A 6,000-nucleotide genomic window follows, 5' to 3' on the forward strand; every position below is an offset into this window, starting at 1 on the left:
TTCTATTATACTGAGTCAGTCTGCCTTAACAGAGCTCTTCTAGTTTGCAGGATGAAGCACAACAATGAAAATCACACTTGCCAACAGGACTCCTGAGAGCTGATCATCACTGTAGTGGCATGCTGTCTGTAAAGCCTGTGTGATGGTCACACCAGTGGAAAATAACCATTACCATTACATCCCCAGCCAGCCCAGCTGGCAGTTCAAAAAGGTGTTGGGTGAAAACACAGGAAGCTGTTAGTCGTCTAAATTAAACATTCCACACCTTTTCACTTCACACAGGTCCCACCTGATGCTCGTGTATTAGGCAACACAGCCATCATAAATCACTGACCTTGACTGCAATGCAGCAGGCAAACATTACAAGTGATCACTCCGGTGCCACTGCACAGCACGACATGGACTAGTATCTTAACAAAACACCTTGTATGAGTGCTAAGCAAATACCCCAGGCAGAGAGACTGAGTCTCAGATAGCATAATATACACGGCTGCTCAAGAGCTCCTTTTTCCTGCCGAAGAAATGAATCTGAGTCCTTTCACAGAGCTCAGTGGAAGAAGACTGAAGGGAAAATTAGGAGATGCAGGTCACAAACAAAAAAGCAGTGGTGCAATGAGACTGCAGTGGTGTGAAGAGGGAATAGAGGATTTTTCTCAGCTTTCAATTGTGAGTCAGTATCTTTCAGGTGAACCAATTACTGGATTGAAGCCAGTCCAGGAATTTCATCAAGGTGAGCAGCAGCTATTCTTTATAGCTGCATTAAATGGGCACAGATCCAGCCGCGTTTCTAAAGTTCATGACTGTGAAATATAGCCAGAATAAAAAATCTTTTACCAGACCAAGACTATTCTAAAGCTGTAAGAAGACACCACGTTTAACATTTTCTCCTGATTAACCCATGTCACTTTAAAATACCAAGCAGCCTCATCTGTGGAGTTCTTCCTATCTCCTCCAGTCAGACAGCCAGAGTAACAGGATGAATCCAGCTAAAACTCCCATGATGACCAAACCTCGTTTGACGCTCCTTATGTCTGCCTTGAGGAAGTCTTGTAATCTGGAATTGTACAGGATGAAGACGAACAATAACATTCACGTATGTTTTTAACCAAAAACTGATAAAGTATGTTATTTCAGGATCTGTTTCAATCTTTACGGCCCTGCGGTAACACTTTTTTCCTTTCGAAAGGACAAATAATCCAGTTCTGTTTGCTCTGTGTCAGAATAATCCTTGAGCTCTTTAAAATAACTTTGAGCAGCAAAATAAATGGTGCTAACTGATAACTCTGTACAACCTTAGCTCACATTGACATGAATGTTTGGTGGTGGTCGGAGGGGCCGTTTGGCGCGATATGGCAGCCACGCTTCCGTCAGTCTGCCCCAGGGCAGCTGTGGCTACAAAGCGTAGCGTACCACCACCGGTGAGAATGTGTATGATCTCTATAAAGCGCTCTGGGTGCCTTGAAGGGCGATATATAAAACCAAGTCATTATTATTAGGGCCCGAGCACTTACAGTGTGAAGGCCCTATTGTATCTGTAGGAATTTTTTTGTTTTTCATTATTATTCTCGTTTTTCTGACGAAAGGGGCGCCTTTTTGCCCCCCTAAACATGCCCCAAAAGTCACCAAATTTTGCACGCAAGCCAGGCCCTGGCAAAAAATTTGATATTTAATGGTTTGCATTAATGGGCGTGGCAAAATGGCTCAACAGCACCCCCTAGAAAACTTGTCAAGCCCCACAATACGGTTTGACGTACATGCACGTAAATCGGTACACACCTGTATCATGTCGCAACTTAAAGAAAAGTCTCTTGGTGCCATGGCCAAAACCGAACAGGAAGTCGGCCATTTTGAATTAATTGTGTAATTTTGGCGCAATTTTTGCCATTCCTTCGGCAGTTGATACGGCCCAAAATTGTAATGTGCACCCAGGTGTGTTATACATGAAAATGTGCGTCTCGATCCTGCGACGGCGCGCGTTGTTTTTCTCAGTCAAAAGTGTTACCGTGGCGACGCTAGACGCCAAGAAGCGCGCCCTTCCTTCATCTGATTGGTCCATATTTGATAGTTCCTACTCTGCCATAACTTTTGAATGGTTTGATATAAAGACTCGTGGGTGGTGTCACCTGACTCGGTATTGAGTACTTGACCTTCATTGGCATGAATTAGCCCCGCCCCTTCTTCTGATTGGTCGATATGTGATAATTCCTATTATCTGCCATAACTTTTGAATGGTTTAATATAGAGAGTCGCGGGTGGTGTCATCGGACTCGGTTTTGAGTCCTTGAACATAATTGGTGCAAATTAGCCCCGCCCCTTTTTCTGATTGGTCAATATTTGATAGTCCCTATTCTCTGCAATACCTTTTGAACGGGTTGTGATAAAGACATGTGGGTGGTGTCATCGGATTTGGTATTGAGTACTTGACCTTCATTGGCCTGAAATAGCCCTCCCCCTTTTTCTGATTGGTTGTTATTTGATAGATCCTATTTTCTGCCATAACTTTTGAATGGTATGACATACACAGTCGTGGGTGGTGTCATCTGACTCAGTTTTGACTCCTTCACCTTCATTGCCCTGAATTAGCCCCGCCCCTTCTTCTTATTGGTCGATATTTGATAGATCCTATTTTCTGCCATAACTTGAATGGTTTGACATAGAGAGTCGTGGCTGGTGTCATCCGCTAAATGTCCAGGCCTGAAGACATCTACATGCAAGTCATACAAGCGCTTCCATTGCAGCACGCCTGAACGTGCGCAATGGTGCGAGGGCCCGTTCATTGCTGCTTGCAGCTTCTATTATTATTATTATTATGATAAATTAATTGCCTTTTTGGAGGCCTTGCATGTTCGAAAATTCACCAAATTTTGCACACGCTTCAGGAGAAAAATTTTATGGGCGACAGGCATGGGTCGACAAGAATGCGCTCCATACCGCCACCTTTTTTATGTTTTTCGACGAGCTCCATAATATGGTTTGACCTGCAGCAATGACCTTTATGTGTCTATTGTATCAGACAAAGCTCTACAAAAAAGCATCTTGGACCCATGCTCTAAGTTACACATGAAGTCAGGCATTTTGAACAGAAAATGTAATTTTTCATGAATTCTGGTCATTTCCAGACCTCGTATTCTAACAAACTCCTCCTAGAGATTTTATCGGATTGGCTCACAACTTGGTTTGTACAATCTAGACACATGGCCGACGCTAAATTGCGAAGCTTTTAAGTTTTTACCAGAGGGCTTGACCGTAGTGATCCTCCGAAGTTTGAGGTTATTTTTAAGGCTCCCCATGAAATCAATTGGCTGTAACTCATACATTATTTGATGTGGTCAAAAACATATGTGCATGATTATAGACTGAGCCTGAAGACATCTATGGTGGAATATTCAGGATCGTTTGTAGCGCCACCTGTTGGCACCAGGAATTGTCATGTCTTGTACAATGCATCCGTGCTCCAACCAAGATGAGCTGATGCATCTCAATCCTGGTCACACAGTAGGTAAGACTTTGATGATGACATTGACTTTTTATCAAAGGGCATCGCCATTAGAGGTAGTCAAATTTCTGTGTCTCGCCATGAACATAAAAGTTGTTGTAACTTGCTCATACTATGTCCAATTTGACCCAAAATCTGTACATTTAATCAGGCTTCCATTCTGAACAAGTGGATATGACAATCTTGGATGAACTCCATAGCGCCACCTTTTGGTCAGGTATACATTTTTCATCAAATTATTTGCTGTAATTCCTGTTTCGTTCATCCAATCATAATGAAATCCATAAGTGTCCTTATTGACTGCGTCACGCATCGTGGTCATAATTTTTAATGAATTTTTATGTTAAATCCATTGGATTTAACATAAAATTTAACAGATTTAACAGCCAGCTGGCTCTGTGCCGGCCAGCTCCCGCAGCAGGAGCGGAGGCCGAGGGGGGAGGGGGGGAGCGGGGGGAACGTTGCTGCACGCGCAGCGTGGTGACGTCACTTGCGCATACACTCGCGGTGGGAAACAGATCTCCAGCTTTTTCACACAAGATTCACCTAATGTAAGTATTTTGTGTTATGTGCATGATTGTAGACTGTAGTCTGAAGACATTTATGGTGGAATATTCAGGTGGAATAGTTATTGTCATCGATGTTTTTCGGCCGGTCGGGACATGTCTGTAAGCCGACATGCACACTCGACCAGAGACCAGACCAGAGAGGCCAGTTGAAATAAAACCACACTGATTTTGAGACAAACCCGTCTTTTTAAATTCAATTTTTATACAGAAAATAATTACAGTACATCTATTACACCAAATTTCACAGCAGCTTTGCAATTATTTTATTATATTATTATCGGCTTTCATCCGCGATCTGGTCGGGAGCGCGCAGCGCCACGGCCATGCGCAGTGCCGAGAGCTGGCTGAGACCGACAAGGCTTGAAACTTCAGAAATAGAAGGGACGTCCCGATTTCAGCCGCAAAATCTGCCTGTATTGGCCAGTTTAACAGATCCGCAGCCGTCTCACGGAGCAGGCGGAGCAGGTGGACCAGGCGGAGCAGGTGGACCAGGCGGAGCAGGCAGAGGATGAGGAGATGCATTTAGGGGCCGTCGAAATTCTAATATTGCTGATTATTCCTCCTGGTGCTTTCAGGGACAATTGGAATTTACTGTATTTGGCGAAAATTGACCATTGCTTCATTGCTTCAAAATTATTTAAAGGTGACCTATTACGGCATTTAATGTATGTTTTAAACAGGCCTTGAATGTCTTAAAAACAAGCTTTTGAATGTTTTTCTACATAAATGAGAAATTCAGCCTCTGGACCATGTCTTTATTTTTACCGTTTCTAACCTCATTATCTATGAGGGATTCTGAAGGGACGGGGTGGCTATGATAATGAGGCACTGTGCTGATTGGCTGCCTGAATGATGTGTAGCAGGGGAGGGCACATAGCCCTGCTCCGGGCAGAAGAGCCGGCTGCGTACACTATTAAACCGTGTCCCATTCGATGCGAGCGAGCGTCAGCGACAAAATCAATTCCATTGCTTTATTTTCTATTGGACTGTCCTAACTGGCCGCAAGTTTAACGGTTTCAGTGTGGACAGAGAGCGCCCGATGTCACGCAGCTCGACGTGATAGTCGGACGCTCGCATGCAGTTATGACACGGTGTAAACAACTCCCTGGGATCTTAAGGCCTGAATTACGGTTCTGGGTCAATGACGTATAAGGCCTTTGAGTGGCCTATTTTTAAAATACTTAAAATAAAGATATATTTAGCCATTTTCCAAACATTTGGAATGTAGTGTGCACATACATGTATGTGAAAACTTCAAACAAAGGTATTTTAGTGTTTTCAAACTTACATTAATAGGGCAACGACCTTAAAAAAATCATTTGGGGCGACCGTAATTTATCTCAAAATTAATAGATTTCCTTAACAAAATGTATATTTTAATAAGTATCAGTAATTAAATTAACTGTTGAAGAAAGATAGACTCATGTATCCTTTCATTTTTTGAAAACCATTTTTAAATACATTTTATCTATAATCAGGGCGTTCCACTAAGGCACAGACTAGCCAGCCATATTAAATAAGTAGCCAGCCAGTGGAGGGGGTTGTTGGTGGTCACGCCATAGCCACGATCATATACACTGGTCTTAAATGTAATAATAATAATAATAATAATAATAATAATAATAATAATAACATATTAATATTTATTTTCATTTATTGAAATGGTAACCAGTGGTACCCACCGAAAAAACTAGGGATGCACCGAAATGAAAATTTGAGGCCGAAACTGAAGCCGAATAAAATTTAAAGACTTGGCTGAATACCGAGTACCGAATAGCCTACCGAATGCGGTTGTTCACAGTTTTTCATTTATTTTGCCATTTTTTTTCATAATTGCATAGACTAAATTGCAATGACATTATTAACAACAAAAACAGTAAACTAATGGGTGTTGAGCCACTGTCAAGCAGCTGGCGATGCTGTTGCTTAAATTGA

Source organism: Cololabis saira, chromosome 11, assembly GCF_033807715.1.
Source record: "Cololabis saira isolate AMF1-May2022 chromosome 11, fColSai1.1, whole genome shotgun sequence".
In the NCBI taxonomy this organism is placed as follows: Eukaryota; Metazoa; Chordata; class Actinopteri; order Beloniformes; family Belonidae; genus Cololabis; species Cololabis saira.